At 45.8% G+C, this 16,661-nt stretch overlaps 1 protein-coding gene across 2 annotated transcripts in view; it reads left to right on the top strand.

The window, feature by feature from the left end:
• Positions 1-16,661, top strand: part of palb2 (partner and localizer of BRCA2) — a 61,158-nt gene that overhangs the window by 18,626 nt on the left and 25,871 nt on the right. Inside the window, exon 3 of one of the 2 annotated variants that reach the window (XM_069181022.1) lies at positions 15,623-15,730. The exons of the other annotated variant lie outside the window; for it this stretch is intronic. The gene's annotated coding sequence lies outside the window, so the exon portion shown is untranslated. The remainder of the gene's footprint in view (positions 1-15,622; positions 15,731-16,661) is intronic. 2 annotated transcript variants of the gene reach the window in all.

Raw genomic sequence — 16,661 nt, 5'->3', positions numbered from 1 at the left:
ACGCTGTTGGGAAGGATTCCTGGTAAACAGGGAGAATTCAGAGCTCGGAACATAGTTCCATGATCCAGTTAATAGACACAGTATTCCACTCCAGTACAGCGAATCATTGCATTGGATTTCTTCGGACTAGCAAGGTTTCACCAGCCGTCTGCCTACAGTATGTCCATTTAAAACCAAGCAGTAGAATGTGTCCATGTGACTGACATTCAGCAACACAGCAGTATTGTGAACTGCAAAGAAAAAGTGACTCAGTGTGTTACTGCATATGGTGGTAGAACCACAACACAAGATACCTTGTGTTAGATTACTAACACAGTGAAAATGCATTGCACGGACCCTGTAGGAACAGGAAATGACGCATGGCAGTACGCTCAAGTGCGTTTGGACAGCAGGCGGTAGTCGAAAGCGTTCCCTCAGAGTAGCGGCCTGGGTAAAGTCCGCAGAGTGATGCCCCCAACCAGCCTTTTAAATAAATATCTCATGCTAAAGACAAACCACGGCAAGCTCACTTTCACAGTGACGTGCTGGGCTTGCTCACGGTTGTGAAGAGCAGCCAGCCGAGAGCGGGCCTGCAGCGAAACCCCACCCTGCAGGGTCTGCCGCCCAGCTAGCGGAGAGATGAAAAGAACCAGCCGTAACTGACATCTGTTAACATACTTCTCTATGTGCCTGCTGGGCCGGGGGTGATTAAACAGCACACATCACATTTACTCAGGGTGTTACTGTCATAATATGTACACCAGTGTATATAACAAAGGTTATGATTTCACAAGGCACTGATTAACCCTTACATATACTGTGACTGCTTTTTAATGGATGCAGCTCTAGGTTGTCAGACTAGGATCGTCTTATGCAAACTACTTTGGAAGCTACTTCTACACTGCGCTCTCAGTGCTGAGATTGCTATAATAACCTTTAGCCCAGTGAAGACCAAAGCTGATCTCAGACTTGTAACAGAGAACAGGAAAGGGCCTCAGAAAATACTTATTATCCTGTATTCCCTGCCCTCCCTCTGTTTCTGTGTCATCTTTTTAACATTCAGTCTCACTGGAGGAAGAAAACGAACGAGGGGCATATACGCAGAACAGCCTCATGAAGGACAAATGTCCAGATAGCCCCTTCTTTGAATGATTCAGTTCAGGCAGGCAGGCTTGGTGCCGGCAGCCATCACAGTCTGTGCAGTGTGGGTGAGCCATCACTGGAGTCTACAGCTCACATGGGCAGTGGGAGGAATCAGTCACATGCTGCCCAGCTGACTGCTTTAGGTGTCGCATTGCTACTCACTCCTTGGAGTATGCAGAGTAGTACCTAACTACAGCAATTAAATGCTATTCTAATTGCTAGACAGAGGTCGGTTTAGTGCCTGCCAGCTCATGGCTTCAGTATGTGGTGGCTGGTTTACCAGCTGCTCTGCGGAGACTCAGTGTGGGGGAGTGTTGAGTGATGATGTCACAGTGCTGTCAGTGTATTCAGCTCTGGCTCTCACACACAGGCAGAAAGACTTAATTCAATGGGGAAGCAGAATACAGCCCAGTCTCCTGCTGCTCTCGTCTCAGACTTACCTAGACAAGCCTTTCAGTACGACCCTCGCACAGATCACTTTAAATTCTTGGTGGAAGAGGTGAGCAGCAGCAGTGTGAGCACGTTTCTTCTGCTTTTAACAGGAGAACGTCATTCAAGTTTCAAAGGCGCCCTACCACTGTTCCCAGGCAGTGGTTTGTCCCAAGACATAATCTAAACTTTAAATATCTTCTTAAGCAGCATCAACAGCTCTCTTGCTTGGTATTGAGCTACATGCTCTCTGCTGTCCTTGTATTGCTGACTTTTTTGGACCTGGGTGGGCCAGATGTTGAATGGGTCCATCCAGTTTGTGTCTTCAAAAAAGATCTGCATCCTCTTAGATCCCCTGACTGCAGCAGAGATACACAGCCAGTTCATAGTTCATCTAGCTGCACTGATTCTGTTGTACCTGCCACTGAGTCACCTTTGATGTTGTCAGTGAGATGACAGAGACATACATGTATCCCATTGCCAGACAAGTGGGCCCTATATGAAAGAGGATTCCCAGACTGTAGTCTTTCTCTCCTACTCTCTCTTTAGTTTTACAGCTGAAATTTCCTAGTTTCTGATTCCATTTTCTTTGCAACATAAATGCATGGCACCTTTCTTGAAAGGGTGTGTTGCACTAAACTATCTTTACAGTCTGATAAATTAGCTGTTATTTGACGTAACATTCAGGGGATCTGTGCAGAAAACCTCAACCTGCAGAACTATCGTATGTACCAGTGACACAGGTTCAGACTTTCTGGTCTAGAAGACCCCTACCCTAGTCCGTTTGGAAGGGCTGAGTATGGCATTATGCCACAGTGCAATCATGAAGAATTAATTCACTCTAAGTTGCTGGTGGTCTGTGAAATAGTGGTAAGGAGATATAGTTGCACAAGGACTTCAATGGTGAAAGAGCTTGCAGGGGCGTGGAAGTCTCAGACTAGCAGCTATTGTGAGGACAGGATTCAGATATACTGTCATAAACTGTTGGCACTGATCATAGAACTATACATTTTTTAATTACAATTTACATTTGTGCTAGTGCCTTTTCTGATTGGTATCAGGTCTTTGCAGTTTAAGGTGTCATTGAGAGTCACTAAAACAGAGAGTCACTTCTAAAAACAGTCTAAAGAGATTTTTTGTTTTGTTTAGCACCAAACCCTGCAAAGATTAGGCATAAGAGTACCCAAGTTTATGGACACAAATTTTTGTCTCATAGTTGTTTTTGGTTAAAAAAAAAGACTTGCATGGCTCCCAGCAAAACTAAACGACCTTCCCTAGCTTTGTTTGTCTGATTGCCTTTAATTACCTCCAGGAAAATCAGCCTTACAGTAAAACAGCATTTTATTTCTGGTCAGTGCGGAGAGAACAAACACGTTTCCCGGCAGTTGCCGGAGAAGCGCCACTTAGCCAGGTGACACGCCATGGTGCTCTAGGCCCTCATCGCTGTGGGTCTGCTGAACGGCAGCCCCTAGCGCTGTAAACACTGACCCAGGCTGGCAGTGCACGGGGTAGGATGACCTGCAGCTGGTTTCCATGGAGACCAGCGCAGCAGTGCTCTTCTTATTGTGCAATAGCCTCGGCTAACAGATCAGTTCTAGAATTCCCTGGGATTCCAGAATTTGAATTGAGAGGCTGCTGTTTTTGAACACTGTAACCTCAGTGTTGGCTCTGTGGCTGAGGATCTGCGCCTATGGCTGGAAGGTTGCTGGTTCAAATCCTGCGGCCGGCAGAGGAATCCTACTCCGTTGGGCCCCTGAGCAAGGCCCTTAACCCCAGCTGCTCCAGATCTTATCTTATCTTCCAGCGGTGGTGTGCTGGCATGAGATTTGTGGGAGCTGTCCCCAGAACCAAGATCACACATGGTAGGACAGCCCCAGGCCAGCTTAAATAATTAAGCACGTGGCCCTAGACTGTCCAAGAGACATGCCCCTCCGGTGTCTGTCATCTGATATTATCTTCACACCATGCCAGTGAGAGGCACTGCAAATCACAGCCTGCTCGCCTGAAAACAGCTCCCACATCATTGTTACCATTATTATAACCAGCCAGTTCTGAGTTTAGAACAGGCAGTGTTGGTGAAGACTGCAGTGTCAACAGGCTTGAGTAGCCTCTCAGTATCTTTTTTCAATGTGCTTTGTTAGCTTTTCCATCAGGCTTTGTCCACATCCTTGTGTCGGGTCGTGTGACCCCCCCTGGCTCAGGGGATGGTACTGCTCTGGATCATATCATCACTATGTGTGAGACAAACCCTCCCTCCATTCATACCTCTTGTTTTGGTTTGGAGAGCTGTGGACTTTGATAGCCAGCTGCTGAATCGCTTTTTGAAACCGGAAATGTTTCTATGAATGTGTCTCAAAACCTTTAAACCGCAGGAAGGGGAACGTGGTTAAATGTTTTGATTTCCTGTTTTTTTTTAGCATAGTATCAGCACTAGCAATAATAGCAACAGCAGCAGTATTAGTAGCAACAGTGTTAGTAGTATTAATAGCAGCAGTATTAGTAGCAACAGTGTTAGTAGTATTAATAGCAGCAGTATTAGTAGCAACAGTGTTAGTAGTATTAATAGCAGCAGTATTAATAGCAGCAGTATTAGTAGCAACAGTGTTAGTAGTATTAATAGCAGCAGTATTAGTAGCAACAGTGTTAGTAGTAGCCTTAATAGTAGCAGTAGTTGAAGCAGTAGCAGCAGTATTAGTATTAGCAGCAGTGTTAGTAATAGCAGTAGCAGTAGTAATAGCAGCAGTACTAGTAACAGTAGCAGTAATAGCAGCAGTGTTAGTAGTAGCAGTAATAGTAATAGCAGCAGTATCAGTAGCTGTAAAAGCAGTAGCAGCAGTATCAGTATCAGAAGCAGCACCAGTAGCAGTGTTACAAGTATTAGTATTAGTAGTAGCCAATCTAAGGGGGCTCCCAAGTGATTAAAACAGTAAAGACAGGTGGAGCTGATTGATCCCGGGTTCAAGCAGGGGTTAGATCATTGGCCCAGGGCAGTGCAGTGCCCCTTGAGTCCTGGGTCCCACAGCTCCAGCTGGCACTGAACCAGCCTGAGACCAGGGGTTCATTGTGCCCACGGGGCAGGGCCACTCAACCCAGTCCTGACACACAGCTTCATCTTAACGCTGGTGATTAATTTCCAGCTTACAGTGCTGTTTGCCTTTGGCAGGACAAGCAAAGTTTTTTGTAGTGGTGTTTATATAGAGTATGTTTTTCCAGCGAAGTACATATGAACTGGAATCGATTTCCTTCTGTCCCCTGACCTGTTCAGAGAGAGAGGGTGCCCAGTTCTGATCCTGGAGAGCTGAAGGCTTTTTTTTCATTCCAGCCCAGCCTGCACTTGCATTATTGGTCCAGTAATGCACGCACTGTATCCGCCAGTTAAAGACCTGAAGGAGCAGGGCTCCCTAACATGATCACAGCCCTTCTCTTACCACCTACTGCAGGGTTTCAGATAGGAGCCGCCCTTGCGCCCAAAACACACACACACACACCTGGGAGAGGACAGTGAGCCTTCCTGGAAGGCGAAATGGAAGCAACAAGGCGTGAAAATGACTTTCCACCGAAATCTTTCGTCTCTGCTCTGTTGCAGTATGCACCATGTGGCTAATGACAGTGCAGAGCACGAAGCGTGGCCCATTATCGGCTCATCATTAGGCTGTTTTTGAATTTGCTTTTGTTTGCTTTATTTTATTTATTTTCTCTTGCTGCCTTCCCATAATTACGTTTTAATGGCTATCCCTGCTCTCTGCTTTCAAAGCCGCTGATAACAGAATTGATTCAATGAGGTCATGTTGCATGACTGAGCAGAACGGAGACAGCCGGTCCAGAGGCTGGAAGTCTGGGTGCCCCAGGGGGCTCCCCAGAGTTAGATGGCCTTGCCCGCACCATCAGCAAGTTCACACATATGTTATCCAGCAGGGACACCTATCCCCAGGGGGTGCACAGTGTCACCGTGACAGTACCTAGAGCACAGTGGGACAGCTTCACCAAGGAGCCAGCTCAGAGCACCTTCGAGCTGCAGCACTTAAGGGATGAAATTCCTTAAGAAAGTGCACTCTGGTGCAGGGAAACGTGGTGAAAGCAAAGCTTCAGGAGTGCAGCGACACCATGGTAAAAGTTGGGGAGATGTCGAAAACGTGCAGTAAAGTGTAGGGTGTCAGGGCTCAGCAAAGTAAACAGAGCTGTGACAAATGAATCGTTTGGTTAAACAAGATACTGCACAAGCAGACGAACACAGTTCGCTTTCCAGAAAGGTGGGGTGTCTCGCTGGCATCGTTTATGTTTTGGGGGGTCGGATGGGTCTTTTGTAACATTTCTGATGTTCTCGTTTAATACACTTGTTGGATTTACTGGTAATGCCTAAGAGGTACAAATGATAATTCATTTCTGATTTGTGATAAGAGCCCAAAAAAGAGGTCTTCGCAAGCCTCTTTCTCTGTGATGTGTCCGACACAAACGTGTGTTTCCCACACGTCGTCCCAGTGAGACTGTGCTCCGCCCTTGCCTACAGACCTGCAGGAGTGTGCAGAGGCCACCTTAATGAAGGGAGAGCTCTGGAAATGCTGCTTCTGTTCGTGTAGCCTTTTGAATATTCTGCGAGGGGTCGAGCACCATTCAGTTCATCTTTATTTATACGCACCCTGACCTTCAAAAGAGGCTCTCCTCCTCATTTCGTTCTTCGGTTTGGAAAAAAAGAAAAGAGGGAGGGTGCCAGCCGTTCTTTCTCATTTCTGGCCTCTTCACCCTCTGGAGTGCTGCTCCTTCACAGTGCCCACGCGGCGCCCTCACAGCTCACTCTGTTAATGGGGCGCAGGGGGGCTGGAGCCAGCCGGAGGGAGACTTTCTTTAAGATAAGATCAGATCACTTTATTGGCCATTTACAATTTCTTGTATTAGGAATTTGTCTTTTCACATACCCCAGCTTGCTCTCCATGAGAGACACAGACAGGGAGAGAAGCTGGGGGTCAGAGCGCAGGGTCAACCATTTCTACGGTGCCCCTGGAGCAGTTGGGGTTAAGGGCCTTGCTCAGGGGCCCAACAAGGTAGGATTCCTCTGCAGGCCGCGGGATACGAACCGGCAACCTTCCAGCCAAAGGCACAGATCCTTAGCCACAGAGCCACCATCCTGCACCCTTTATTTCCCCATGTTGTCCCCTGGGTCTGCCACAGTGCTTAGGTTTACTGTGATTTGTATCATGCTGTCTTCTATGTACCCTAACTCTTACTATGATTTTACTGCAGTTTACTACTGCGATTACTAAACTTTCACTGCAGTGTATCACAGTCACCCTTCTTGAGGAGAGAGCTGTCTCTCTGGGGGTTGAAGGCCTCTTAGGCCATTGCAGACCAGGTGAGCAGGATTTCCCTGTTTCACCTGCAGATTCAGTCGTGGCCCTGCGTTTCTGCGCTCTAAATAAACTGCTTGCTGGGACTTAGCCGAGTTAAACTGTAGTGTTAACCAACCACTTCCCTCCTGCTTTCTTTACAGTTTGCATAAGGCTTAAGTTTTTACCACGGTTCATTGGCAGGACAATTAGGAGATCATGCACTTCCAAAGGGTGTGCCTTGATTTTTGTGTTTTTTGGCTTAGCTTGTTTATTTTTGCTTTTGCACAATCGGGTACAGTGTAAACACCTCTCTGTGAGCAACACTTTTATGGCTAGGTATTGCCGGAGTCAGTCCTGCAGCTTGGTGAGCGCCCTGCTCCCTGTTCTGCATGGCCACACGTCCCGGTGTTCTGAGACATGTACCCTATGTGATGTACGTGACGGTGCTTCAGCACTATCGCACGCCTGTATCGGCTGCATTTGGAGCTCTCTCAAATCTAAAGGTGCATGTCACCTTGCTTTCAAGTCTGGGCCCTGGACACTGGGCAGCTGCCAGTGCAGTCCTATCTGACAGCCTTGAATGCCGTTGATAAAAGCACAACTTCAGCAGAAAGCACTCTGATGTCTGCTTCCCTCTTCTGTCTCAGTAGGGCACAGGGGTGTCTCAGAGAGACAGATTTCAGGCCCAGGGACAGAGAAAGTAGGGATAGCAAGGACAAAGCTTAATGGGGCGGGTTGGAGAGGGAGATGGCGAAATAGGGGGACAGGAGTTTGAGAGAGAAGCAGAGAATGAGAGAGACAGGAAAATAGGTGTAACCAGAAGAGGCAGATGTCAGCTTTCATCATCATGAGCTTTTGCTCATGTTTCTAAAGCAGGTCTTCTCAGAAGTGAACTGTTGTGACACATCTTGCAGCTGTGAGAAACAGTTTGTGAACCCCTTGGAATTATCTGGATTTCTGCACGAATGGCTTCTAAAATGTGACCTGATCTTCATCTAAGTCGTAATAATAAATACAGTCTTATTTAAATAACAACACACACAACGTTTTGCATTGTCATATCTTTATTGAACAAATGGTTGAAACAATCAAGAGACTGTTCAATTAGATGAAGATCAGATCACATTTTAGGAGCCATTCGTGTAGAAATCCAGATAATTCACAAGGGTTCACAAAGTTTTGTCACAACTGTACATACTAGAAGGGTCTTGCGGGCACAGCCAGGCACCCACTTGGCAAGGTCAGAGCAGAAGTGATGATTGTGATCCAGCAGAGGCAGGAGATGCCCAGGCTGGGATAGTGGCACCTCTGCCACTCAGAGGTGGTGAGGGCACTGCTGCTTGTGTACCTGCTTCTTAAGAACCTGAAACAGAAACCGGGGTCTGTGCTCTTCAGGGCTTTATCTCAAAATGAAAGCTGTTTGCCTTTTTCTCCTGGGTATCGGTTGTACAAACGAAGAAATGCCCATTAATCACAGCGATAAAATTTAATGAATACCAGGCTTTGTCCCAAACTAAATATACAGCTTATTTGAATAAAGGGATTTAATCACTCTTCCTGAACAAAACCCAGGGTGAGGTCATCTGCTCCTGAGAGTGCGGTTTTGCAAAGCATTGCTCCAGCTATGGCTTAACAAGGGTCAGCAAGATAAGGAACAAAAACCCTCTTATGTCCTTTCTCCTGCTTGAAAATAAGGCTGAAAATAACATCGTGATGACTGAGCCCAGGACTGAACGCCTGTAGAACGCTACTGATCCTCAAAGCAAAAGATTCTCCATGAAATAACTACAGGTGTATCAGCTGCTGCTGTCACGTTTTAGCTGTGAAAGTCTGAACTAAAATTAAGAATGCACCAGGGCAGTCCAATGGAATCAAGTTCCATTGATCCTCTGACAATCCTCTGCCCATTTTGAGACAGCTTCTGCCTGTGTTGCCTATGGGGGGGCTCATAATGTCAGCTACAGTGATCGATTATTCTTCCGTAGGGCTGTTGACTGGGGGTCTCTGCTGGGGCGAGGCGTGCAGGGACGTGTTGACCAACAGCCAGGCAGAGGAACACCCTGGGCTGATGAGGTCACTGCGTTCTTGCTTTTTATCTTAGTGCATGTCATGGGGTTTGCGACTGTGTGAAAAACGAGAAAGCAATTAGATTGGGCTGTTCCATTAAAAAGTTCTGATGTACAATCAGGGCGCCAAACCAAGACTATGGCTTTTTCTAAAGTAAACATGATGTGAAGTATTGGGTGGCACAGCAGACACACTTAAGTCTGACATTTTTATGTTAACTCTTTCAATTCTATTGACCATAAGAGTTTCATTGCAGGTGCTCAGTCATTGCAGAAGAAAAACTTCTTGATTCGCGTAATTAAATTCAAAGTGTCATTTCAAATTATTGAATCAGCATGACAATTGGTGCACATTTATCGTCGTATTACAGAATGGTTTGTTTTATTTCTTGTTTTATATATTTATTTACATGATGCTCATTTTCATTTACACACAATCCATGCTGGTGCCCCATGAATCAGTGCTCATAGTTTTCCCCTCTTACTGATCAGCAGTGACCTCTGTGATTTGTATGTTTGACTTGATTTGATTGAACTTTCTTTATGGTTTGCTGTGAGGTCCAGGTTAATACATTCAACAGAACTGGTCTTTAATAGCAATACTTTACCATCCCTGGGTAACAGGGCTCATTGTGCTGCGGCAATTACAGAAATTACATCACCCAACTCTGAAATCTAGAGTGTGGAGGATCTGGTGTGGTGGCACAGAGGAAGTCTCTGCTGTCTATATAATAATAATAATAATAATAATAATAATAATAATAATAATAATAATAATAATAATTGCTTACTCTTATATAGCACTTTTCTGGACACTTCACTCAAAGTGCTTTACAGGTAATGGGGATCCCCTCCACCACCACCAGTGTGCAGCCCCACCTGGATGAATCGACAGTGCGCCAGAACGCTCACCACACACCAGCTATCAGTGGGGAGGAGAGCAGAGTAATGAAGCCAATTCATAGATGGGGATTATTAGGAGGCCATGATTGGTAGGGGCCAATGGGAAATTTGGCCAGGACGCCGGAGTTACACCCCTACTCTTTTTGAGAAACGCCCTGGGATTTTTAATGACCACAGAAAGTCAGGACCTCTGTTTTACGTCTCATCTGAAGGACAGCACCTGTTTACAGTATAAAAAAAGTCCCCGTCACTATACTGGGGCATTAGGACCTGTACGGAACACAGGGTGAGTGCGCCCTGCTGGCCCCACTAACACCTTTTCCAGCAGCAAACTTAGTTTTTCCCAGGAGGTCTCCCATCCAGGTACTGACCAGGCTCACACCTGCGGAGCTTCAGTGGGCTGTCAGTTGTGAGTTGCAGGGTGATATGGCTGCTGGCTATTATATTGAGTGGCACTGTGTGGCTCAGGGCCTGTGAGTGCTTGTGCTCGAATCCTGGCAGACCTGAACCCATCACTGGTATCATCTAGAATTCTCCCTTGGCAGAGAACCTACTGTAGTTTTGAGGTGAGGCGGAGCTATCCACTGTCTAGGCTGGGGAGATGGGGCTGTGCATGCTTGAGCCCTGCGCAGCAGAGAGATCTGTGCTCCTCACGCCCGGACAGAACTCAGGTCAGGAATGCATTTCCCCAGAGTGCTGTTCAAGATGAAGTTCTTCAACAGGGTTTTATAGTCAGTGTGTGTATTCATTTGAAGGCATCATCCATTACAACCTGTACTGGTGTCCCACTGTACTTCCACCACTAACTCCTGTTTAGCTGCCGAGCTGAGAGGGCTTTGTCTGTGAAAATGACCATGTATTACCAGCCTCTCCTATTGCATATTACTTTATCACACCATTTTTAACCAGTGCTTTAATTCAGTGCTGGTTCTTACACACAGGGCCTCCCTGCTTTAAATCCACTCGAAACCTTTTTTCACTAAGATAATCAATCACTTCATTGACCTAAAGTATCTCTGTTTCCAAGTGTTTAGTCATCAAGGCATCAGGTCTGTGGCTCTCCAAGCCCAGTACTAAGGCAGGGCTGGACAAAGTGTTCTCTCAGAGGAAAGAGCTTGGCACTCTATAGCCAGTGAGTGGGTATTTCGAAAGGCCTTCTGCTGAAATGAAGGCAAATTTGATGCAGAACACTGCGTGATGTATTCTATTACCTGTGTCCTCCTTTTCTGATTTAATCTGATTAATGAGAAAAGGATCATGCTGTGGCACTCTTTTGGTGCAGTGTTATAATGTTATATAACTCTGAATATCTACCCACTGTCATTGGTGAAGAGAGGGGTTTATGGAGTAGGTGGTTACAGTTTCCCCATCCACAAGGCAAACAGAACTCTGTCTCAGCACTTTTTGGTCCCCGTGCTGTACAGGGAAGATATTGCTGCTCTGTGAAGGCTACTTCAGGCCTGGAGGGAATGTCATACTAGAATAAACTTAGGAGCCTGAATCTTCTTAGCCTGGGCTAGAGAATTTTAAAAGAGAACTTGATTTAAAGTGTTCAAACTCCAGGCCTTAAACAAGTCAACTCAGGGGACACTTTCAAAAACACAGAGGACACTTTCAAAGTCAGCAGCATCACAATGACCTGGGGACACAAGTAAAAATAACATTTTTAGTCCTGAGTGACTCTCAACAGGAGTGGGCCGAGGGAGGCTGCAAAAATCTCCACAACTGTGTTTTGTGAGCCCAAATGAGAAGGGGATAGATAAGACTGTACACTTGTGAACTTTCTTTGGCTGTTATTTTTGGAACAGTTTTATCACATAGCCATATAAACAGTCATTTACCACATACAGTCATATAACCCAATGTTCTGTAGGATTTATAAGGAGTTTTATCTACTGTGTTTTGTGCAATCAGTTCAAATTTAAAGAGGGCAGAACTTAAGCTTCAGAAGTTGCCCCTGTAGGGACTGAGTGGTTGACCACTGCAGCCGTCAATAGACCACACATTCTCTCTGGTCAAACTCAAAGCTTAGGCTTGTAGAGTCCTCAGGCAGTGGGGTCATTAAAGTCCTTATCTCTTACACATAAAAGGGATGACATGCTCTGCACCTTGTAAGAAAGCTACTGAAAGATGACTAACCCAATCTATGACAGATATTGATATTGCAACACTTGTTTCCAGACTCTAGCAGAAAACAGTGAGGAGGAGCTCAGTCCTCACTCCCACAGTCAGCCTCCCAGCCTTCCCTCTCCTTCCCAGAATGCACAGTGCCAAGAGAGCATGTCAGGCTGGCTCACCTCTTGTGGGGAGCTCCTGGGGCTCTTGGTGTCACAGAAAACTGTAGACTGGAAACTCTGACGTAACTGAGGCACGTCAAGGGGCAGCGGCAGGCATCAGAGGGAGGCCAGGAGATCCTCAATATGCATTGGCTCTGACTGCCTCCCCTCCTTTCTCCTCCTTAATTCATGATCACTGGATCCTGCAGGTGCGGAACACTGCTCTGGTCAGGGGGGCGCAGGGTCGAGGGAGGTAACGCAGCCTGAATCGGAGTGAGCATGACGCCGGCCGTGTGAGCACAGACTGTCCTCTGTTGCCTGCAAGCAGCAGTACGCGATTGGCAATCAGGCCTGCTCCTCTGCTCACACCCTGGGCCAGATGTCCACTGCCCTCACCAGGAGCTCCTCCCAGACAGCATGTACACTGTGCTACTGTTGTAAACAGGAGAACTCGTCTGTAGCAAAATAGGTGTCACAAGGAGACGCTTGAAATGTTATGTATATGTTTCCAGACATGGGTAAACAGTGTTGTGCTACTACCTAAGTTTTCTGTTTCTGTATGCATTGCGTGATGCATATATAAGAAATATGAGCACTACTTGCATTTACTTTGGGCATGCAAAGCACTAATGTGTGCTCATGTGATACTGAAAGAGTAAAGAGACTGGAGCCAATGGATTAAGAAGCACTTCGTACATGCCCTGCCCAGCACACATCACAGGCTTAGTAAGTAGCGCTTCCTGCATAGGTATTCTGCTGAAAATACAACCCTTTCAATAAAAGAGGGAGACAAAATGAAAACACACAGTCCTGTAAGACCAAAAAAAAAAGTGTTGGGCACAGGCATGGAGTTGCAGTCCTGGTGCCAGTGCCAGTTTGAGCAACCACGGCATATGTAGGCTGTCGTCCAACACTTGGGTTTGTTCTCTTGTAAAAGTGGAGCTGGGCAGGACAGCTAGACAGAGGCAGTGGAGGGCAAGCAGGGAAGTGGACACTGCACAGTAATGGCAGACAGCTTGAAGAGAAGGCTTTCTCCTGAGACAGAGACTGGGTGGTGTGCATATGTAGGACATTAAAGCGGGGACATCAGACGGTTGCTTAGCAGGACTGATCATGTGGAGAAACCTTTTTCCCCATTATGTCTCTTAATAACACTGCAGAACAAACAGCGGAACAGAGTCCACAGTATACCCTTCTGTCTTTTAGAATTTAACCCACTCCGAATCCCTCAACAGCAATCACCAATACACAGCCCCCTCACCCCACAAAAAACAGAGGCAGAAGAGGATGCCTTCAGAACATCTTTCAGAAAAGATTCTCGGATCTGGCTTTAATGTTTTTTCCTACCGACGTCGGAGGTGCTTTCTTGAGCCAATTAACAGCTGCCCCGCAGATGAATGAGCAACCCTAAAATTCCTGCATTCGAACTCCAAATTTAGAAAACTGGAACTCCGTCCTTGTGGTTTTATAATATAAAGTAAGAAAAAGGTTGTTCCCCTTTTCATTTGTTCTGTAAGAGGTTGAATAAATCAGGAGATTATAAGCTTGTGATAGGTGGACAAGGATACTGGTCAATGTCAGGTCACACCCTTTCACTGCTTTCATCAGATCTGACAAACAGTTTCTCCAGAGATTTCGGGCTCTGTCCCAGATGAAATCCTGTAAGGTTTTGCAATCAGCCCAAGCCATCAGTACTTTGTGATACGCTATCAGCACTGTGAAAGAAGTGTTTTTCGAGGGCCCAGTTAATCTCCCCTTGCTTAGTCAAGAACCAAACTATTGCAACAGCAGGCAAATGCCACTGGACCCATGTGCCACATGTGTCTTCACAGCGACTGGGGTTGGTTTTGCGATTAAACAGTGGTTTTTGCCAGAGGCTAATCAGCCCAGTGCCAGACTGAGCAAACAACCAGCTCTGGCAATTGAGAAGGGCTCTTGGGCTGCAGATAAATAGTCATAATAAAGCCATAAATAAGGTCACGTTCTGTCAATAGTTTGTTCTTAAAGAATGAGGCTCAGGTGACTTTGTTCCTCTGTTCTAACCCTTTCTCTGTGCTGAACTTTATTGGCCCAAATGGATTTGGCCCAGATTTGCCTTGCAGGCAGGTAAAAAGACATACACCACACATAACACATTAAACGCAAAATTAATCCCTTAACCAAAAAAAAACATACAGGCATAAGATTAAAAAACAAGTCAGGAGCGTTAAATAATCCTCATTTTCCAAAAGAGTTAAAAAACTCAAGAGGGTATCGGCGAGTTAGAAAGGTACCTAAGATACATACATGATGAAAAGAAAAAAGAAAGAGTGCATAGCTCTACTTGCCCTGCTCTGGGAAAAAGATGAGTGCAGAGGGTGTTCCTACAAGAGGACAGTTTGTGACATCATGCAGATCAAACCCGTCTTTTTTGCTTTACATTTGTGCTAAAACAACTCAACATACATTGGCGATAATGGCAGACACAAAATGGCAGAACCATTGTGTTTAACGCTCTCAGTTCCGCAGATACATGTATATGACAGGCAGTCAGCTCTAATGATTGCCTGCTGGAATCCAGCTTCTGATCGCCGACGAGCTGAGCCCCTGGTTATTTCAACAAGTGCTCCTTCCCCTCAGAATCCGCGTGGAGAGAACCCTGAAAGTGTGCACAGGGCCTTTGTGAGAGAAGGAGAGCCCACAACAGAGAGTGTGCACTGTGGACAGGCCCTTTGGAGACAGCAAGCCATCAAGAAGCTTTTGTCTGGCATTATTTGTCATAAAGAACAAACACAGCAGGGTCACTCAATTGCTTTGCTTATAAAACGCCGACACGGTAACAGTTTTTTTCTGCTGCCTGTCATAGTACATTTCTGTCTTTTGAGTTAAAACCTAATACTGCTTTTACAAGTATAAAAAAATTAAACGTTTAGAAATTGCATTGTGTGGAATGGAAACACACCTGCACACCCAACTAGGAAGGACTCCTGTTTGAGCAGCCATCACATTGCGTCTAGTATCTCTTCTGTATGCGTGAGAACTTGCTTTCATATTTCTACAATTAATATATTGCTAGAGGAAAACCACTCTACCAAACTATACTATCTCTTCCTAGACTTAGTGGCCAAGACCAATACTCCTCTTACACGCATATGCAGCAGAACGTCATCATTTCGAAAGTCAGAGAAAAGAAAAGCTATCTACAGAAATCCTTGTTGATGTCTGAAGCTACAGTTCTGTAACCAGATTAGTCATTGTGGCTCAGTCTGCATAGTCATAAGAGGAGAAATTTACATGACCTCATAGTAACCAGTGAAAGGAGGACATTGACCCATTTAGCTCAAGCCCATCTGGTGGGTACTAGCTAATTACTCCAAGGACTTCCAGGAATTTGTTGAAAGAAACAGGATATCAGCTATGATGACATGGCTCTCACTTTGCTAAATTTCATACTCCTACTGTAGATCTCTTTGACAGAGAAGTGGCTCTTGTTCTCATTTTTGCTTGTTCCCTATTGTTTCAGCTCAAAATGTGCTGCAGTTCCTAATACAAGCGCCTGGCAGCTTCGTTCTGGAAGAATCAAATGTTAATACTTCCCAGGCCATGTGCTAGACAGAGCTTGGAGAACAAGGTGAGAATTGACTGTCAACATGTCAACACTCAAAATGCCATTTGGGGCCATATAGCACTCTCTGTAAGACAGCCTCACATACTGCAGTGCGCAGCCTGAGCACATGACAAGCTTCCAAAAACCACGAATAACAGGTGGACCGACATATTTACACAAGCAAGTGCTAACACAAAGGCCCCTTTGAGCTCTGACAGCTTGTACTTCATGCTCTGTTGTCACTACCACACTGTCTCGGGCACACAATTATATCAGCAAAGGGATTCTCTCTAGGATTCCTGGTTTCTGCCACTCCAGATGCACAGCTCGAGCAATTAGAGCTATGACAGACGTCAAAAACAGACTAAGGGGAGTCTGGCTGCAAGACTCACATGAAAATCCACTGCATGATATGCTGGTACAAGATGAAGCACTAATGAGTTTATTCAGGGTCTGGAGGTAGTGGACATGTTTAACTGAAAGAGGAGGAAAGTATGCCGAGATGTTAATAATCATAATCATAATAATAATAATGTTGCTTTATTAGCCCTATACAATTTCTTGCATTAGGAATCCGTCTTTTCGCATAGCCCAGCTTGCTCTCCATGAGACACAGAAACACAGACAGGGAGAGAAGTTTGGGGTCAGAGCACAGGGTCAGCCATTGTACAGCGCCCCTGGAGCAGTTGGGGTTAAGGGCCTTGCTCAGGGGCCCAACGGAGTAGGATTCCTCTGCCAGCTGCAGGATTTGAACCAGCAACCTTCTAGTCACAGGCGCAGATCCTTAGCCACAGAGCCACCGCTCCTCCCTGTTCGATGTACTCATTACTCGGGGAGAATTTTGCAATGGCTAAAGTGAATGAACTGTGAAACTTGTACTCTGCCTGCTCTCCACATTTTGAAATCTAACGTATCCCTGCAAAAATCAGACCTGCTATGTCCAAAACCCGTGCTG

Source organism: Lepisosteus oculatus, chromosome 19 (assembly GCF_040954835.1).
Source record: "Lepisosteus oculatus isolate fLepOcu1 chromosome 19, fLepOcu1.hap2, whole genome shotgun sequence".
In the NCBI taxonomy this organism is placed as follows: domain Eukaryota; kingdom Metazoa; phylum Chordata; class Actinopteri; order Semionotiformes; family Lepisosteidae; genus Lepisosteus; species Lepisosteus oculatus.
The sequence above is the reverse complement of the archived record's forward strand: the minus strand, read 5'-3'. Positions and strand labels throughout refer to the sequence as shown.